Source organism: Lactuca virosa, chromosome 1 (genome assembly GCF_052849685.1).
Source record: "Lactuca virosa cultivar CGN04683 chromosome 1, Lactuca_virosa_CGN04683_v6, whole genome shotgun sequence".
In the NCBI taxonomy this organism is placed as follows: Eukaryota; Viridiplantae; Streptophyta; class Magnoliopsida; order Asterales; family Asteraceae; genus Lactuca; species Lactuca virosa.
In genome coordinates, this window is record NC_136426.1 from 59,822,304 (window position 1) to 59,844,491 (window position 22,188).

Below are 22,188 nucleotides of genomic sequence, written 5' to 3' on the forward strand. Positions count from 1 at the left end.
AGCTCAGACATCTATGATCTTCCCAAATCTCTTGGAACTTTACTTCCTCCACCTCCTCCAATTATTCTCCCTAACCCACAAGTTCAAGGTCACTCAAGCCCTAATGGCAAGCAATGTCTATGTGTGATCACATCTTGGAGATGAAGTCACATATTGACAAGCTGGGAGAGTTGGGTGTCAAAGTCTTGAGAAAGCTAGATGTTCAATCACTTTCTAAGTCACATAGTTAGTTCCTTGGGACTACTATGTAAAAGACTATGACATGACCCTTAATGATCTTACCTACTTGCTTTGTGCTACTAAATCAGCTATGATTTGAAGCACTGGTAAAGCAAATTTGATTAGAAGATCAACTTCCCAAACTTCCATGGACTTTGAAAATGGTAACATTGGATATCCAGAAAAGCTTTCGCTTCCCAATGGAAAGGGATCGGCCATAGTCAACTCGGTTGACCAAATGGTAAAGAGAAAAGCTAAGTCTGTGATAGTCCCATGTACCATTACCAAAGGGTCCACTTGTTAAAATTGCCAAAGGAAGGGGCACTGGTTGCGAAGCTGCCAAATTTACCTAAGGATGTTAAAGTCAATAAGTTTGACTCTACTTCAGGTAAAGTCCATTGTCTAACTCTGTTAAGCTCCTATTTGGAGATTCTTATTACATAATGTAACTGAGTCACATGGTGATGTTTTAAGAATCAAAGAAAAGAGAGAAAGCTTAAATGAAGTATATGCTGCTTCTGATCGCGAAGATGGACTTCGATCGCATTAGAATTTTGAAGCTGTTACTTAGGAGTTATGACACATTGCTTAGGAATATATAACAACAAGGTTTTCATCTGGATTGTAAGGATAAGTTTTTCCGCAAGGTTTTTAAAATAAAAGGAAATTTTTTGATTTTATTTATTTTAAATATCCTTACAAGTGGCATTTATGAAAAAAGGTTGTTTATATGATTCCATTGATAGCAATATTTGAAAACAAAAAAAATGAAATTGAGTCTTTCATTTGTGGTAGTGTCTAAATTTACCAAATAAGGAAAGATTCTCATCACCCAAGTTCTCAATTGGACCGAAACTTGGAATCATGCAAGTTGTATAGTATGATGAATGAAAACTTTCATCTTTGGAAAATTAAGACTAATTCCTTGTTAACATGGATGTGTGAATCAAGTGAAGGACTAAAGAGATCGAGTACACATTCTTGTGCACTGGTCATGTCCACCACAAAGCTCAATAAGACTATTCGTCATGATTTAATAAAGTTTAGTAAATATGGTTATACTTATAAGTTTAAGTATAATTCTGAAGCATTGGAAAAGTCTCGATGTATGGCAGAACGAATGAGAAGAATCAAATTAGGCAGAAAGATAAAAGTTTCTCAAATCTGAAAAGATGGGAGAGTACTTTAGTATCATGTTTTGTGATCATCTTAATGATTAAAGAACCATATCACAATTGGTCTTCTAAGGGCGTCTTAGTGCATTTTTTATGGCTAAGAAGAGGAGTCATGAATTGTTGAAATGGTTAAATCAAGAAGATGAGTCATACCTCATTTCGAAACAAGTCTCAGAGTCATACTCCAAGACTATAAGTTGAGTGACATATCTTAAAGAAAGGTTTATAACACTTGTCAAATGTAAGAGTAAAAGTGTCCTACTCTTGTACATTTGAAGTTGGTAAGTTGTGATGTTTTGGATTAAACAAAGACCAACTAAGGCCAATTGTGTGAAGTGTTTGTCTTGATAAAGAATCCGCACTATCTCTTGAATATTTGACAAGTGAGTCTTATATGTCAAGAGGACAGTGGGAGTCTTAAAGGTCTTGAAAGTCTCAAGAACTAATCAAGAATAAAAGTTGAGGTTCTTCACTAGCACACGACTTGAGATTTATAACCTATCGTGTTGACATTTTTCCTATTTCTGAACCCATTCCAGTTAAAGTTGGTTTTGCATATGAGTTCTTAGAGTTCTCAATTGGTTGCATAACAACTGGGAAGCAATGGCAGGCCCTTGTGCTGCCAGGTGGCAAGAAATTAAGATTTAGTTCAGTCCATATGAGTTTGGATTTGTCACTAACCTTTTCTTGTGATTATGGTTTTGACAGATTGACATGGATAAGAACACATACACCATAATATCTAAGGGTCATAAGGTTTCTCTCCGATTCATGAAAATGATGGTGAGGAAACACTTCCACCAAGTAGATTTGAAGCAGATGACAAAAGGTCTAAACAATTGAGACTATGATTACGTCATCCCTTTTCATAGTTCTAAAATTGTTTAGACACACATGGATGCTATCTAAGATAAGGTGTATGATTTTGATAAAGTCTTATCAAAACAATCTAGTATCAGAAATCTGAACTTTGGTAAGAAAGTCAATAGCTGATTTCTAAGTACATGTCAAAGCTAGTGGGAGCATAAGTGTTATGATAATTATGATAAGTATTGCAAGTTAGCAATGTTAATTATAGAAAACAAAAGTTTCAATTCGTGAAGTTGCAGGGGTTGAAAAAGTTGTTTTGCTACAATTAAGGGAGAGGATATACTTCATTTCAGTTCTAAAGGCTTAGATTGAGACCTTAATCATCTTTAGTCAAGAATATATATATGAATTTCATGTTGGATTGGCTCAACTTAAGAAAATTCCATATATTGCGTTCTCAAAATTCGATTATGATTACGACATCCCTCTTCATAGTCAAATTTTGAGAACATGGCAAATAAAAATATTGTAGCAAAAGACTAGTCTAGAATCATGTCTTTATGTGAGACATCATGAATCGTGTACCATTTGCTTTTGGTACAGGATCGATTGCATGTGCTATAATATTTGTCATTTCTAAATTTTTCCAAATGCTCAGAGGCATTAAGAAGGGAAAAGGTCTAGAATTGGATATGACTAAAATGATTAAGCAATTGTCGAGGACAATCTGAGGTTTACCAAAGATTGGTTGCTCAGGGACAGTTGGAAGTATAGTGCTAATTTTGGAAGGACCATATTGACATATTCTGAAAAGAGGCATCTCTTGTTCAGAAGTGATAGTCAAAATGAGAATATGGAGTTGTCTCCATAGGTGGAAGTTATCTGTGTAAGATTAGAAAACATAATGCAAGAAGCATGTCCAAAGCAATGTACTTTGAATATGAGACTTAGTTTCCATGGAGTTGATCTCCATTGGAATACTCTGTAATGTTTGTTCACAAGTCTTTGTGACTTTGTGCATAATCATTACAAGAGGATCAGTGCATATAAGTTTAAAATCTAAACAGATTTCGATAAATGATAAGAATTTGAAATTCTCATATTTTTCAATAAGGATTTGGAAGTGTGAAATTAGAATCATTGAAATTATGTTCAATTGGTTTATTTCACAAAATAAGGATCATAGAAAAACATAGAGTGCATACTTGGTGTATGGCAAAGCTATTGTTTTGAAAAACATAGTGTACTTGCTTGGAGCATGGGACAACTAGTGTTTTTAATTCAAGTATAAAGTTGATCAAACCGAAACAATGAATAATGAGTAATCAGTATGGTGATAAATAAAAGTGGTCTATTTATATTTATAAGGTTTGAAACCATATTTGATTCATTTATTCTTGTGTTTTACTTTGCATGTTTTGACTTCCATAATAACTAGGTTATTCTTCCAGAATGACTAAGTTATTCAAACCATCCACAGTCGGTCATATGTTGGAAGTAGATATGAATCAAGACTGTCATGGGTTGGCTTGTAGAGGTCCAAGTTGGTGGACAAAGTTGTGTTACAACACTCATGAGTGCTCATAAGTTCTGAGTATTGGATTCAACCCACGCTCATTTGAATCACTTCGTGATTTGATCATGAGACGATAATATCTTATATTCTTCAAACCTAGAGATATGAGTTGTTACTATGAGTTGCTTATACATTGATTGCATGAAAACGCATTGGTAACTCGATGTTATAAAACGTGCCTTTGTGTATGATTCAACAAGTAGTAGAACAAGCCATATGAGTCGGAGTTTATCCATTCCTTTTACCTTCAGGATAAAAGCGATATATGTGGGACCCTCGATGATTTAGTGATGACACATGTGAGTGCTTGGCCAACCCAGGACTGATTTGATTTGTTCAATCAGTCAGTCATCATGAATCGGAAATCGGGAAACAACAAATGGACAGAGTGAATGATTGATAATCCATGTCTCAGTCCATATGATATCTAGAATGGAGGAATATATGATCACTTATCTAATGGACAAGTCATTGACAAAGGTCAGAGATCCTCGGCAAGGTCAGAGTTCGACGGAAGCTTTTGAGAGCTACGATTGCCAGTCGGTTCTTGAAGTCATACGCAATAATAGTTTTAGACTTATCCAAGTGGGAGACTGTTGGATTAATGTCTAAGTCCATAACTATAATTGGTAAGACTTAACCCGACCCGACATGGTCCATTTGGGTTGCATGGCATCATGCATTTGGATAGACTATAATGAGAGAAATAACACTTAAGGTTTGTTAATATATTATAAGTTATAATATATTAATAAGATTATTTAATTAGTATTGATCAAGAATTAATCTAGAATTAATTAAGTGATCAAAAGAAGACTAATTAAATATATGGGTTGATTGTGTATAGTGGGCTAATGCTCCATGGATTGTCAAGTTTGGCTAAAACCCATAAGATGCTCCATGGATGCTCCATGGTATATTTGAACCCATGGATCCAAGGAAATGGAAAGCCATGACAATTAGGGTTTACCCTAATTGTCACTAACTATATAATGATCTTATTCTTGGAGAAAATCGGCCACTATGTGTGATAGAAAGAGCTACCCGATTTTCATGAAGTGTGTATTTCTCTCTAAGTTATTCCAAAAGCATATGATGTTGTGTGAACCATTTGAGGTGTCACACTTGGGGCACTAGGCACTCAAGCTTCATGAAGTCATTCTACATCAAAGAGGTATGTAATTCTAACTTGATATATTCATATGAATCAATGTTATTATACTAGTTAGGATGAATACCTTGGAAAGTTCATATTTGCATGTATAATAGAGAAAACATAGATCCAAGGTATTTAAGGTTGCATGTACACTTAGGAATGTTAGAATGCTCAAAACCCAACAGTTTTGATGGAGGAGGCGCACAAATCCCGATTCTCCATTCATCCCGGGGCGACGAAGATGTATAGGGATCTTCGTCTTGATTATTGGTGGCCCTGCATGAAGCGGGATGTAGCATGGTATGTGGAGCGGTGCTTGACCTGCAGGAAGGTCAAGGCCGAGCACCAGAGGCCACACGGCAAGATGCAGCCATTGGATATTCCCCTGTGGAAGTAGGAAGATATTACTATGGATTTCATCACTAAGCTTCCCAAGACCAGGCGGGGAGTGGATTCCATATGGGTCATCGTGGATCGGTTGACTAAGAGTGCCCATTTTATACCTATCCAGGAGAGCATATCGGCCGAGAAGCTGGCCGATATTTATATTCGAGAGGTGGTGGCTCGTCACGGGGTGCCGGTCTCCGTGATTTCTGACAGGGATGTTCGGTTCACTTCCAGGTTTTGGAAGAAATTCCACGACGAGTTGGGTACTCGTCTGCATTTCAGCACCGCCTTTCACCCGCAGACGGATGGCCAGAGCGAGCGGACCATCCAGACTCTGGAAGATATGTTGCGAGCGTGTGTGTTAGATTTTGGTGGTAGTTGGGATACTTACCTTCCGTTGGCTGAGTTCTCCAACAACAACTGCTACCACGCGAGTATCGACCGTCCTCCCTTTGAGATGTTATACGGAAGGAAGTGCAGGACCCCGATATGCTAGGGTGAGGTTGGCCAGAGGGTCATGGGGAGCACCGAAGTAGTGCTCAAGACGACAGAAAGGATTCAGCAGGTCAGGAGCATACTTCAGACTGCGCAGAGTCGGCAGAAAAGTTATGCCGATAAGCGTCGTTCAGACCTGGAGTTCCAGGTCGGGGATATGGTTCTCCTGAAGGTGTCGCCTTGGAAAGGCGTCATCCGATTCAGGAAGCAGGGCAAGTTGGGCCCCAGGTACATTGGGCCTTTCAAGGTCATAGCCCGGGTGGGCAAGGTGGCGTATCAGCTGGACCTGCCAGCCAAACTCAGTCAGATTCATAGCACCTTCCACGTCTCCCAGTTACGGAAATGCCTGGTGGATGACTCGGCAGTGGTGCCCCTAGAGGATATTCAGGTTGATGACAGCCTGAACTACATTGAGTGGCCTGTGGCGATCCTCGACCGGAAGTCGAAGGATCTGAGAAACAAGAAGGTCGAGCTGGTGAAGGTGCAATGGTAGCATCGGAAGGGCTCAGAATGGACCTGGGAGCCAGTGGATGAGATGATGGAGCATTACCCAGAGCTATTCCAGGATGGAGCAGCAGACTTCGAGGACGAAGTCTAAAATAAGTGGGGGATATTTGTAGCACCTGGTTCCTGGTATGTATTTTATTCTAGTATCTTGCATTTTGGCCTTGGACTCGGCGAGTTGAGGTCCAACTCGTCGAGTCGAAGCGTATTGGACACCGAAGTTTAATGACCTACTCGACGAGTCCGCGTCCGGACTCGGCGAGTAGGCGCTGTCCGGACAAAACCCCTAGATTAGGGTTTGCACCCTATTTAAACCACTTATTCAGCCCCCCCTTTCGTCCCCAATGCTACCAGAACTCCCCATAAGCAAACCCTAGCCGTTTTGAGAAGTACTAAAGCACTTTTGGTGGATCTTGCTAGTTGTGACCATAAGGAGGAAGGGAAAGGCTTGAGGAAACAAGAGGAGACCAGAGATTTCGAGTTTGTGCTTCATTTTCAGTCCTCAGAAGGTATAAAGTTGCTAACTTGCTTGTTCATTTGCTAGATCCCATTTTGTGGAGATTTAGGGCTTTTATAAGCCATTTTAGGTAGCCAACCATGAATGCAAGCATGGTTGGGGACAAGGCTTCGGATCTAGGTCCTTTGAGGGATCACAAGGCAGAAAGTGGGTGCTTTTACACCTAAGAAAGACTCCATGCAACCCAAGAGCTTGTTTTAGGACCTTTTGGACTCAAAGTCCCATACATGCACGTAAAGTTTGTAACTTTACGTGCTAGAACGATCGTAGGAGCCTAGATCTATCTTTTGGTCATGAGTTGTACATCAGAAATCGAGGATTTAGGGTGTGGGCGTTACCGACTCGGCGAGTCCGTTCTTGGGACTCGGCGAGTCCAAGGCTTTGAGTCCCATATCTGTTGAGGGTCAAACGAACTCAGTTGGGTGTTAGAACGGTTGTGGCAGGACAGGAAGAGTGGCCCAACACATTGGACTTAGTTTTAGACCTGGAGTTCATAGGACTCGGCGAGTGCTAGAACAGACTCGGCGAGTCCAAGGCAATCTCCCAACCCTTGAAGATGAACTCGACGAGTTGTTCATAGAACTCGGCGAGTCGGGGACAGGACGTGTTCTTAGGATGAAGATGGACTCGACGAGTGTTCATACCGCTCGACGAGTCGGATGAAGGATCATCTGAGGTTGTGTTAGAAGGGGAACTCGCCGAGTCATTGCTAAACTTGACGAGTAGGGACGTGGATGAGGACAGTTAAAGAAATAGGGACTCGACGAGTTGACGACCCAACTCGGCGAGTCGGGTCAACTGGAAGTTGACTTTGACTTTGACTTGGACTTGGTCTGGGGTACAATAGTCATTTTACCCTAAGGGTAGATATCAGATTCTGATTAAGTGTTTTGTGGGGATTATAGCCGGAGGATTTTCGGAGCAGCAGCAGTCAGAGATTCCCCACACAGATTATCAGCAGGTACTCGTTTGAGGTGAGTTACCTTCCAGTAGCGGTGGGTCTACGGCCACAATGCCGGCCCACCAGTAGGAGTTGTTGTAGATGATTGTCTCTGTGATAATTGTCTATGTTTGCTATGTTCGCTGCAACCTGATATGTTTATGTGCTAGCATGATATGTTATATGTGATAGTGGTATTAGGGGAGAATAGTCCCCAAGTTCGGTCGTTAGGACCGACGGGTAGGTCGGGCACCCCAGAATTGTTTGACAGTATGTTCATGCTATGATATTATGTGGTAGTGGTAGGAGGTGAAATAGTCCTCGGATGTCGGGTGAAATAGACCGACGGGTAAGTCAAGCACCCCAGAATGGCTTGACCTGGGTAGTCAGGCACCCCAGAATTGCCTGGCAGTATATGTGTGCTATATGGTAGTGGTAGGGGTGAAATAGTCCCCGGTAGTCGGGTGAAATAGACCGACGGGTTCGTCAAGCACCCCAGAATGGCTTGACCTGGGTTCGTCAAGCACCCCAGAATGGCTTGACCTGGGTAGTCAGGCACCCCAGAATTGCCTGGCAGTATATGTGTGTTATATGGTAGTGGTAGGGGGTGAAATAGTCCCCGGTAGTCGGGTGAAATAGACCGACGGGTTCGTCAAGCACCCCAGAATGGCTTGACCTGGGTTCGTCAAGCACCCCAGAATGGCTTGACCTGGGTTCGTCAAGCACCCCAGAATGGATTGACCTAGGTAGTCAGGCACCCCAGAATTTCCTCACAGTATGTTATTGTATGGTGTGTGGTATGATGGGGGAAATCATTAAGCTTCGTGCTTACAGTTTACAGTTTTGGTTTCAGGTACCTCTTCAGCGAAGGGGAAGGAGCTGGCGCGGTAGCGGCACATCATACACACGCATTGATTTTCCGCACTTGAGATATTCTGGGATTGTACTCTGACATGTGGCTATTATATGTTTTGGGTTTTCAGACATGATACATTGATTCACAAAATGATATATTTTTACGCAGTTTTCTTATGAATGTTTTATAATCTGTTAATTAAAATGAAATTTTTGGACTCGAAATTTGGGACGTTACAATTAAAGGTGACGTTTTTGCTTCGGATTAACTTTCTGGTTTCACTATCCCAAAGCTTGTAACCCATTTCGTGTGACCCGTAACCAATGAATGTACACTTCTTGGTCTTTGAATCAAGTTTATCCTTGTCACTATCTTTTAACAAACTGTAAGCACTACAACCAAAAACTTTCAGATGTTTGAGATTTACTTCCTTCCCTTGCCACATTTCTTCTGGTAATTTAAAATCCAAGGGAACACACAGTGAACGGCTGATCAAGTAGGCTGCAGTGAAAACTGCATCGGCCCAGAATGTCTTGGGTATACCGGCATTCAACCTCATGCTTCTAGCCCTTTCATTTAGAGTTCTATTCATTCTCTCAGCTACACCATTCTGTTGAGGGGTTACTGGGACCATCTTGATCATCTTTATCCCTTGCTTGGCACAATAGTCAACAAACTCCTTGCTTATGTATTCACCACCATTATCTGACTTCAGACACTTTACCTTCAAATTAGTTTCATTTTCAACAACAGATTTCCATATCTTAAAATTTTCAAATACATCATATTTATTTTTAAGAAAATAGACCCATACCTTGCGTGTTGAATCATCGATAAAGGTTACATAGTAGTTTTTGATGGGTTTTTGAGCATTCTAACACTCCTATGGTGTACATGCAACCCTAGAAACCTTGGATCTATGTTTGACTATGATACATGCAAATAATTATTTTTCCAACGTTCTTATCCTATCTAGCATGGCATGGGGAACTTGAATCAAATAAAGCTAGTATAATTACTTACCTTGTAGTTGTAGTTGATTGCTTGGAGTTTTAGAGCCTAGCACCAATAGTGTGGATGCCTCAAATGGAAATCACAAATCACCACAAACTTGGAACTTTGAGAGAATAGTAATCACCTTCTTGAAATCGGCCCTCTTACTTTACTCACCACAACTCATGTGATTTCAAGAACCAAAGCCTCCTTTATATAGTGTGGTGGATTAGGGTTACATTCATGTAAACCCTAATACCCATGTCTTTTCATTTCCATGAGATCCATGGGTTAAAGCTCCATGGAGTATCCATGGACTTTCTATGCAAGCCTAGCCCATTCCAAATAAACATTAGCCCACACTATATAAATACAAGAGCCCATATTTAATTAGTCATACTTTTGATCTCTAAATTAATTCTAGATTAATTATAGATCAATACTAATTAAATAATATGATTTTATATTAATATATTAGGACTTATAATATATTAACAAATCATAACTTATACTATTCTCAAACGATTATCCATAAATTGTTCGGGTGAAGTGCAACCCAAATGGACCATGCCGGGTCGGGTCAAGTACATACCAAATATAGTTATGGACTTAGACACTATATCCAACAGTCTCCCACTTGGATAAGTCTAATAACTATAGTTGCAAGTATGACTTCAGGAACCGATCAGCAATCGTAGCTCTTTAAACTATGTTGAACTATGAAGCGCCATTTTAGATAAGTGATCCTATAATTCTCTGTTCTAGATATCAGCCGGACAAATACATGGAACATGGTCTTGCTTATTGTCCAGCATTTGTTTCCCGGTTTCCGATTTGTTTGACATAGAACTTAACTGAACACATCAATTTAGTTCTGACCGGGCCCGGTACATAGGTCAAAACAAAATCATCGAGGGGCCCAGATATCGCTTCTAATCCTAGAAGGAATAGATAAACTTCGACTCATATGTTTGCTCTACTACTTGTTGAATTACACACAAAAGCACGGTTTATAACATCGAGTTACCAATGCGTTTTTGTGCAATCAATGCATTACCAACTCATAGGCAACAAATCATATCTCTAGGTTTGAAGAGTTATATGATATTACCGTCTCACGATCACTCGAGATAAATTTCATGAAGTGATACAAGTGAGCGTGGGTTGAATCCAATACTCAGAACTTATGAGCACTCATGAGTGCTGTAGCCCCGCTTTGTCTAACATCTTAGACCTCTACAAGCCAACCCATGACAGTCTTGATTCATATCTACTTCCAACATATGACCGACTGTGGAGAGTTTGAATAATATGATATAAACCATAACATAATTATTCTGGAAGTCAAAACATGCAAAAAGAAATAATAGTAAATGATTGACAAGAGATAGCAACACTTTACTCATAAATAACAGCTTTTATTTATCATCAAATGTCAATTACATTTTACAAATTTCAAGATTATCTAATTACTAAAACTAATATCATCCTTCAGCCCTATGCTCCGAGCATGCTGGAGATGCTTAGCCCGAGTCAGTCCCTTCGTGAGGGGATCTGTTGGGTTCTCATCCGATGATACCCTCTTTGCCACGAGGATTCCTTCTTTTATTCGATGTCTAATGAAGTGATATTTTCTGTCAATGTGTCTGGATCTCCCATGATCTCTTGGTTCCTTGGCTAAGGCAACCGCACTATTGCTGTCACAGAAAATCTCCATTGGCTCCTTTATAGCTGGTACAACTCCAAGGTCTCCGATGAAGTTCTTTAGCCATATAGCCTCCTTTGCTGCCTCGCTTGCTGCTATATACTCTGATTCACAAGTGGAATCAGCCACTGTCTCCTGCTTGGAACTTTTCCAAGTAATTGCCCCTCCGTTTAAAGTAAAGACCCAGCCCGACTGAGAGCGGAAATTATCCCTGTCAGTCTGAAAGCTAGCATCACTGTACCCTACAACTCTTAAGTCCTCACTGCCACCGAGGGTAAGGACCCAGTCCTTAGTCCTCCGTAGGTACTTGAGGATATTCTTTACCGCAGTCCAGTGTGCCTTGTCAGGGTTCCCCTGACACCTGCTAACCATGCTCAAAGAAAAGGCTACATCAGGTCGAGTACACGTCATAGCATACATGATCGATCGTACAGCTGAAGCATAAGGTATTCGACTCATTTCTGCTATCTCAGCCTCAGTACTAGGGCTTTGTGTCTTACTCAATCTGGCGTTACTCTGGATGGGTACTCTCCTTTCTTGGAGTTATGCATGTTGAACCTTTTCAACACTTTGGCCACATAGGTGCTTTGACTAAGTCCAATTAGTCTTTTACTCCTGTTTCTCAAAATCCTTATCCCTAGGATATAGGCAGCTTCTCCAAGGTCCTTCATAGCGAAACACTTCCCAAGCCAGGACTTTACTTCCTCCAGGGTTGGGATGTCATTTCCTATGAGTAGTATGTCATCCACATACAGTACCAAAAAGCTGACTATACTCCCACCAGCCTTGATATGGACACAAGATTCATCTTCACTCCTTGAAAAGCCAAATTCTTTGATTTTCTCATCAAAGCAAAGATTCCATCTGCGTGGTGCCAGTTTTAATCCATAAATAGATTTCTCGAGCTTACACACTCTACTGGGGTACTCTGTACTGACAAAACCCTCTGGCTGAACCATGTAAACATCTTCAGCCAACTTTCCATTAAGGAAAGCGGTTTTGACATCCATTTGCCATATTTCATAATCATGAAATGCAGCAATGGCTAACAGAACCCTAATAGACTTAATCTTGGCCACTGGTGAAAAGGTCTCATCATAATCAACTCCCGGAGTTTGAGAATAACCCTTTGCAACCAGTCGTGCCTTATAAGTGTGTACATTACCATCCATGTCGTTCTTCTTCTTGAAGATCCATTTGCACCCAACTATCTTATGATCAGGTACATTGTCAACCAAGTTCCAAACTTTATTGTCATACATGGACTGTATCTCGCTATCCATAGCCTCTTTCCATTTAGCAGCCTCAGGGCCTGCCATGGCTTCCGTGTAGCTGTTAGGCTCATCCAAATTTACCAATGTGTTATCACTGATAAGTGTCTCACCTTCTGCAGTAATATGAAAACCATAATAATGCTCAGGTGCATTCCTAACTCTGGTGGAACGCCTCAGAGGTATAGATTCTTCAGTCGGCTTAACAGGAGTTTCCTCCTCAGGTTGAGGGCTAGGGTTTGAGGTTCCTTCACCACTTGACTCTTGAATTTCCTCAAGGTCAATTTGCCTCCCACTGTCTCCTTGGCTCATAAATTCTCTCTCTCGAAAGAATCCTCTTCTTGCTACAAAGACCACATTATCACTGGGTCTGTAGAAGATGTAACCAAAGGATTTCTGTGGGTAGCCGATGAAAATACACCTTTCGCTTCGGGGTTCGAGCTTATCGTGAGTCTCGCGTCTCACGAAAGCCTCGCAACCCCAAATATTGATGTGGTCTAGATTGGGAACTTTTCCAGTCCACACCTCGTGAGGTGTTTTGGCAACCTTCTTTGTAGGGACTAGATTAAGGATATGGGCGGCAGTCTCTAAGGCATACCCCCAAAATAAGATTGGTAGCGAAGCTCGACTCATCATGGAACGAACCATGTCCAACAAGGTCCGATTGCGCCTCTCAGCTACACCATTCAACTGTGGTGTCCTAGGAGGTGTCAATTGTGAGACAATCCCAAATCCCTTAAGATAGTCAAGGAACTCAGTACTAAGATACTCACCACCACGATCGGATCGAAGCATCTTAATGTTCCTGCCCAACTGATTCTCCACTTCTTGCTTAAACTCTTTGAATTTCTCAAAGGTTTCTGACTTATGCTTGATTAGGTAGACATATCCATATCTACTAAAATCATCAGTAAAAGTCACATATAACCGATTAGCATCTCTTGTGGCGGTTCTGAAGGGTCCACACACATCCGTGTGTATGAGGTCCAACAAACCTTCACCCCTAGCATAAGTGCCAGTAAAAGGTGACTTTGTCATTTTACCAAGCAAACAAGATTTACAACTATCATCTGACTTTAGGTCAAATGACTCCAAGACTCCATCCTTTTTGGAGTTGGCCTATGCGTTTCTTGCTTACATGTCCAAGACGACAATGCCATAAGGATGTTTTATCTAAGCTAGTGGAAGAGTTAATACACAATACATTATTTCCTAGATTATCTACAACAGATACAGTTTCATACACGCCATCACAAGGTAATGCTTTAAAATAAAGAACATTATTAAAGAAAGCATCAATACTACCATTATTATTATCAAAATAAAAGGTAAAACCTTGTTTATACAATGCATGAAAGGAAATAACATTTCTTGCCATTTCTGGCGAATAATAACATTTATTCAAATCTAATGTAAACCCACTATTTAGCACTAAGGAATAAACTCCTATCTTGGTGACAGGTGAAGCTTTCCTATTTCCCATGATCAAGTTTATCTTTCCCTGCTCCACATTCTCACTTCTTTTTAGTCCCTGCAAATCACAACATATGTGAATACCACAACCTGTATCAAGGACCCAAGACTTAGAATGAGGTGAGTTATTAGACAATATAGTGTATATACCTGCATGGTTGGGTTTTACTTTCCCATCCTTCAAATCTTGCTGGTACTTTGGGCAGTTTCGCTTCCAGTGCGACTTTTCATGGCAATAGAAGCATTCAGCCTCATTAAGGTTAGCTGAAGGAGTGACAAAACCTTTCTTGGTTTTGCTTGAAGAGGAGCCTTCAAGGGTCTTACCCTTGGTACCCTTAGAAGGGTTCTTTCTCTTCTTCCCTTTGCCATGCCCGATTGCCAAGACATTGGCCGCAGTTGGAGTTGGAGTAGGAGTAGTAACAACCGACTTACCCTTTAGACCACTTTCGGCGGTCTTCAAGAGTCCTTGAAGTTTGCTGAGGGTGACTTCTTCCTTGTTCATGTGATATGTCATGCGGAATTGATCATAACACAATGGCAAGGAGTGCAAAATGATGTCTATTGCTAACTCCTCAGGGAAGTTCACATTCAGCTTCAATAAACGGTCCACATACCTTTGCATTTTCTGCATGTGGCCCGTGATGGGTTCACCATCCTTCATTCAGGTTGTTATCATGGAGGGGATTATTTCATATCGCTCTTGACGAGCACTTTGATGGTAGCGGTCCATCAACTCCTAGTGCATCTCAAAAGGATAATAGTCCTCATAGGACTTTTGGAGCTTGGCTGTCATGGTGGCCATCATGATGCATGCCACTTTTGTAGCACCTCTTTCATGTACCTCATATTCAGCAAGCTCTTCAGGAATAGCAGTTAGCTCGGGTACCTTCAGCTCCTTGTCGAGAACATATTCTTTGTTCTCATACCGAGTGACCATCCTGATGTTTCTGATCCAATCTGTAAAGTTGGACCCATCAAAGATGACTCTCCCACAAAGATTCATGAGAGAGAAGGAGCTAGTAGGGTTTGAGCCAAAAGCATTGTTATTGGAAGACATCTGAAAAGAAGAGGGAATAGATTAGATTAGATATAGAGATAGTCCTTAACAAAACACCCAAATGTAATATTAAGGCTAGGACCCAACACAATATTTTATAACTTAGAAGAGGGATGCCGTAATCTAAGCTATAAGATATTTGAAGGTAGGTGAATGACGATTCACCAATTTCCACCATGAAAAACGAAATATTTAATTAGGTTTTAATTGGTTTAGAAACTCCTAGATTCTTTGAGATTCATTGAACTTTCTTCAATGGCATGTTTCAATCTCGAGTGTGCCCTTCAAGTTTTGTGACTGGGATGCCGAGGATCACAAAACAAGGTGTGAAGTAACCATGCAAATTACTTGGTACCCTTAATGTATTACCCCTCAATCGATGTGCCGGTTAACCACACACGCTCCATCGATACTATGATAAACATTAAGTCACCCTTTACCTACCTTGTTAAGTTCAAGTTAGTGTGCCGGTTAACCACACACGCTCCACTAACGACTTAAACAAAATGTAAAGTGTAATTTCATGGATTAGCACCTTATTCACATTTTCCTAAAATAACTAAGATTGGGAATTCAATAAAGTTTAGTTACTTTAGTATTATCATTATACTTTTAATGAGAATTTATAAGTCCTTGTCCTACCCGTTCGGCTAACGACCCTCCACCGATCAAGGAAGCGGTGGGTGAGAGTGGACACCCATTAAGTTGCCATTTTATAGGCAACAACCTTATACCTCCCTTATAGACTGGCTTCATGAATGAGGCGTACTAGCGGTAAGACGACTTGATCTTATACATATATAAATATTATTAAACTTATAGTATTATAAAGTATAAGGGTTGAATTTTAACTTTTAAAATTCTAGGGGTTGGAACTAAAGTTTTTAATATGACTTTACATGTTCCAAAACTTGAGGGCAAGTTTTGTAAACTTTCAAAACATTTCATTTCTCATAACTTATGAGTTAATGGTTATTAAAAATGAAGACTCTTCATTTTTTTGTAACCTATGTGTTCTTTTAATGGTTATTTATAAATGTGACTTTTGGTTATCCATAACTTAAGAACTAGTTATGGACTCCATTAAAACACATAAAGATCAAGAATTAATCTAATCAATTATTAGCACATAATTTCTATGATCTTCTAAACTCATATGTTTATGAATGTTCATATCAAAAATTTCAAGAATCGTAAAAACATATACAAAACTTGAAATTCTGATACGAGCTTTTGAACAAAACTTCGATTTTCAAGTTTTTTTTTTTTTTTTGGCATCAAGTATCAAATAAACAAGCCTAGGCTCTGATACCACTGATGGCTTGACCTGGGTTCGTCAAGCACCCCGGAATGGCTTGACCTGGGTTCGTCAAGCACCCCAGAATGGCTTGACCTGGGTAGTCAGGCACCCCAGAATTGCCTGGCAGTATATGTGTGTTATATGGTAGTGGTAGGGGGTGAAATAGTCCCCGGTAGTCGGGTGAAATAGACCGACGGGTTCGTCAAGCACCCCAGAATGGCTTGACCTGGGTTCGTCAAGCACCCCAGAATGGATTGACCTAGGTAGTCAGGCACCCCAGAATTTCCTCACAGTATGTTATTGTATGGTGTGTGGTATGATGGGGGAACTCACTAAGCTTCGTGCTTACAGTTTACAGTTTTGGTTTCAGGTACCTCTTCAGCGAAGGGGAAGGAGCTGGCGCGGTAGCGGCACATCATACACACGCATTGATTTTCCGCACTTGAGATATTCTGGGATTGTACTCTGACATGTGGCTATTATATGTTTTGGGTTTTCAGACATGATACATTGATTCACAAAATGATATATTTTTACGCAGTTTTCTTATGAACGTTTTATAATCTGTTAATTAAAATGAAATTTTTGGACTCGAAATTTGGGACGTTACAATTAAAGGTGACGTTTTTGCTTCGGATTAACTTTCTGGTTTCACTATCCCAAAGCTTGTAACCCATTTCGTGTGACCCGTAACCAATGAATGTACACTTCTTGGTCTTTGAATCAAGTTTATCCTTGTCACTATCTTTTAACAAACTGTAAGCACTACAACCAAAAACTTTCAGATGTTTAAGATTTACTTCCTTCCCTTGCCACATTTCTTCTGGTAATTTAAAATCCAAGGGAACACACAGTGAACGGCTGATCAAGTAGGCTGCAGTGAAAACTGCATCGGCCCAGAATGTCTTGGGTATACCGGCATTCAACCTCATGCTTCTAGCCCTTTCATTTAGAGTTCTATTCATTCTCTCAGCTACACCATTCTGTTGAGGGGTTACTGGGACCATCTTGATCATCTTTATCCCTTGCTTGGCACAATAGTCAACAAACTCCTTGCTTATGTATTCATCACCATTATCTAACTTCACACACTTTACCTTCAAATTAGTTTCATTTTCAACAATAGATTTCCATATCTTAAAATTTTCAAATACATCATATTTATTTTTAAGAAAATAGACCCATACCTTGCGTGTTGAATCATCGATAAAGGTTACATAGTAGTTTTTGATGGGTTTTTGAGCATTCTAACACTCCTATGGTGTACATGCAACCCTAGAAACCTTGGATCTATGTTTGACTATGATACATGCAAATAATTACTTTTCCAAGGTTCTTATCCTATCTAGCATGGCATGGGGAACTTGAATCAAATAAAGCTAGTAGAATTACTTACCTTGTAGTTGTAGTTGATTGCTTGGAGTTTTAGAGCCTAGCACCAATAGTGTGGATGCCTCAAATGGAAATCACAAATCACCACAAACTTGGAACTTTGAGAGAATAGTAATCACCTTCTTGAAATCGGCCCTCTTACTTTACTCACCACAACTCATGTGATTTCAAGAACCAAAGCCTCCTTTATATAGTGTGGTGGATTAGGGTTACATTCATGTAAACCCTAATACCCATGTATTTTCATTTCCATGAGATCCATGGGTTAAAGCTCCATGGAGTATCCATGGACTTTCTATGCAAGCCTAGCCCATTCCAAATAAACATTAGCCCACACTATATAAATACAAGAGCCCATATTTAATTAGTCATACTTTTGATCTCTAAATTAATTCTAGATTAATTATAGATTAGTACTAATTAAATAATATGATTTTATATTAATATATTAGGACTTATAATATATTAATAAATCATAACTTATACTATTCTCAAACGATTATCCATAAATTGTTCGGGTGAAGTGCAACCCAAATGGACCATGCCGGGTCGGGTCAAGTACATACCAAATATAGTTATGGACTTAGACACTATATCCAACAGTTTTTACCTCCTAAAGATGAAACTAGTGTTGGTCCGAATACATTCGAGTGAACAAGCTCCAACTTTTGAGCTTTCGGTGTTTTCCCCGTCTTTACAAAAGTAACCCGCTTCTGTTTCCCGAGAACACAAGATTCACAAAATTCAGTTTCAATTTTCTTCAAGTCTGGAAACTTCCCTTTCTTAGCCAACATCTTTAATCCATTATCGCTCATGTGTCCGAGTCGTTGGTGCCATAAATTAGATGGACTTGGATTGGTGGTTACAGCATGAACACCATCACCAAGTATCTCTACCATGTATATAGTGCCTTTCTTCTTTCCTTTGGCAATCACCAGGTTGCCTTTGATCACTTTCCATTGTCCACCCCTAACCACACCCAAGGCTTGTCTATCCAACAACTTCCATTCTTCATTGTACATATCATTCGGTTGTACGACCAACATAGGTAAATGCAAACTTTTCTGATACAACAAATCTTCAATTTGCATTTTCCAGAACCCATAATCACTACCATCAAATTTTTCAATCTTGATCTTACTATCCTCTGCCATTTTAACAAACATATTACCAAGTTGCTACAAACCAAACAGGTTTGTACTGCTAAGTGGCAATTATACTAGCGGAAGCAATAAAAAAATAGAAACACGAGACTTTTCTATTTCACGTGTTAAATGGCGACAAACTTGTAAAGAGAAATTTGTGGTCACCCCCAACAAAAGAACGATCGGTCCAGGCTTCTGTCTCCGGCGGGTTGCGATTCCGGTGAATCGGCGGTTCTGGTCACACTATTCAGGTGAAAAACGAGGCTAAGATAGCCCCAGAATGGTTGTGGAGGTTGTGTTGGTAGCTGGTTGAGAGAACCCTAGTGAGAGATGGTTGGCTCAGATGGAGCTGGTGTTCATGGCGACCAAACCCTAGTCTCGATCTCTTCCAACATGTAAGCTCCTTCACCTTCTCTGTTCGTATGTGTCAATCGAGAGCCAAAGCTGTGATACCAGTTGTTATGGTCAGACAGTTAACACACGAACATAACTCTCATTTTTGTAACAAACAAGAACTCAAGAATTTAAGGTGGTTCGGTCTGATGACCTACATCCCCACACAGGTAACTAGGAGTTTTATTTCTTTTGTGTCTTACATTTACAAATACAGAGTAGTCTCATATATATATAGAGATTGAGATGATAACTGGTCAAAGGAAAAAAGAAAGGGAACCATAAAGCATGTCATCAATACGGTTGTTCACGAAACACAAAAACAGATATGACCCTTAAATTCTGGCTACCTGTTTTCTGGCACTATCTTTATTCTTGACCAACCCAATAAATGGCTTCACACACAACATCAAGAACCATGCTCATGAATCTGAAAACACTTGATTGGGATGAATCAACTTTGAAAACATTAAAGATCCCTAAAGCCATTCTACTAAAAATTGTAAGCAATCTCGAGGTAATCGGTCACGTAGGAAAGGAATGGCTGATTTCGGGAATCCCTATTTCCGGTTGTTTAGGCGATCAACATGCAGCAATGTTAGGTCAATCTTGTAGGAAAGGAGAGGCTAAAAGCACTTATGGTCACTCATGGTCTGACCTAACATTTCTGCATGTTGATCGCCTAAACAACCGGAAATAGGGATTCCCGGAATCAGCCATTCCTTTCCTACGTGACCGATTACCTTGGTATTGCTTACAATTTTTAGTAGAATGGCTTTAGGGATCTTTAATGTTTTCAAAGTTGATTCATCCCAATCAAGTGTTTTCAGATTCATGAGCATGGTTCTTGATGTTGTGTGTGAAGCCATTTATTGGGTTGGTCAAGAATAAAGATAGCGCCAGAAAACACGTAGCCAGAATTTAAGGGCCATATCTGTTTTTGTGTTTGGTGAACAACCGTATTGATGACATGCTTTATGGTTCCCTTTCTTTTTTCCTTTGACCGGTTATCATCTCAATCTATATATATATATATATATATATATATATATATATATATATATATATATATATATATATATATATATATATATATATATATATATATATATATATATATATATATATATGAGACTACTCTGTATTTGTAAATGTAAGACACAAAAGAAATAAAACTCCTAGTTACCTGTGTGTGGATGTAGGTCATCAGACCGAACAACCTTAAATTCTTGAGTTCTTGTTTGTTACAAAAATGAGAGTTATGTTCGTGTGTTAACTGTCTGACCATAACACTGGATGCATTAGAGACATCAGTGACATGTATGCCATTATCAATGCATGCCTCCAGTTAAATTCCATATTAACCAGGAATCAATGGTTCCGAAAAGTGCATCTCCTTTCTCAACTGCTGCTTTCACAGCATCCACATTTTCCAGCAGCCATAAGAGCTTCAGTACACTAAAATATGTGCTTATTGGCAAACCGTATGATTCCACAAAGTGGGATTTTCCCCATGATAATTCTTTCTCCAATTTCCTACATAATAAAGAGTTTAAAGATAGATTAATTAATATACTTGTGATGAATGTTGTTAAAAAAAACATTACTTTTTTTGTAAACAGCAGCAATCCAATATAACAAATTCAACTCATTTTCTTAATCAGAAATTGATTTAGTATAAGCATTTTACACCCAAACGAATCAAAAGGGTCAAATTTAAAAACTTTGCAAACGTACTAAAACGGTTTTCTTCATTAAATCAAATTATAATTCCAATGACATAAATTTTTGTGTTCACATTTAATACATTAATTACTTAAAAGAAAGACAAAAAAGTGATGGCAGGCCAACTAAGCTAAGCCAACCTTGACCCATATTAAAAAAAGTAACCACTTTTGACTTTTGACACTATAATTCCTAGAAGAGAGATGATAATTCCAATTATAACAATCCACAACCCCTGTTTGATGAAATGCCTCAGAGAAGTTCTATTTCTTGAAATAACATGATTAGGGGAGGGGTTATGTCAGAACATGGAATTGGGTTTAAGCAATATATCTTTTTAGGATTATACAAGCAGAGTAGATGAAGCCAGGTGAGATTGTCTTGGGGATAAATGTTTCGACACACATAGCAACAGTGAAGCAAGTGAAGTGGATACATGATTGCACTTCTTTAAACATTAATTGCAATTTCTACCATCTCCATCCATTGTTCCCTCACACTTCTTTATATTGGAGGAGGTTTCTTTGGAGCATCCACTATGCTTAGTTAAATGAGAGAGTTGAATGAGGTGACATGTCTAATTGGCATTCAATTGATTAAACTCTACAATTATGGGATGTCATGTTGGCATTCAAGGGATATGGAGTTTAATGAGGTAAATGAAACTTTTTAATTATTAAAAATATATTTCATTGAACTTTATAGAGTTCAATGCAATGTAGGAAAATTAATGTAGAGTTGTATACAAAGTAAAATGATGATGTGTCAATCCATTGAACTCTAATAAGTTCAACATATTGTGAATGCTCTTAGTATGGATGAGTGCAGTTATTACCTGTCAAATATACTGCCGCATAACATTTAATTTATTTTGTAGTCAATGTTATCTTATAAGTCATGTATATGAACCCTTCATGTTTATAAATATTCTTCAAAAATCATTACCTATTAGTTTCATGGTTTAAATCCGTTTACACATTAAACGGCCAATGTAAGAGCTAAATTTCTAAGCTACCTTCTTGTTAGGTTTATTTATATACTTTATTAAATTGAATGCTTGGTTTAAAAAAGCGTGCCTGATGCGTGAGGCGCACCGAGT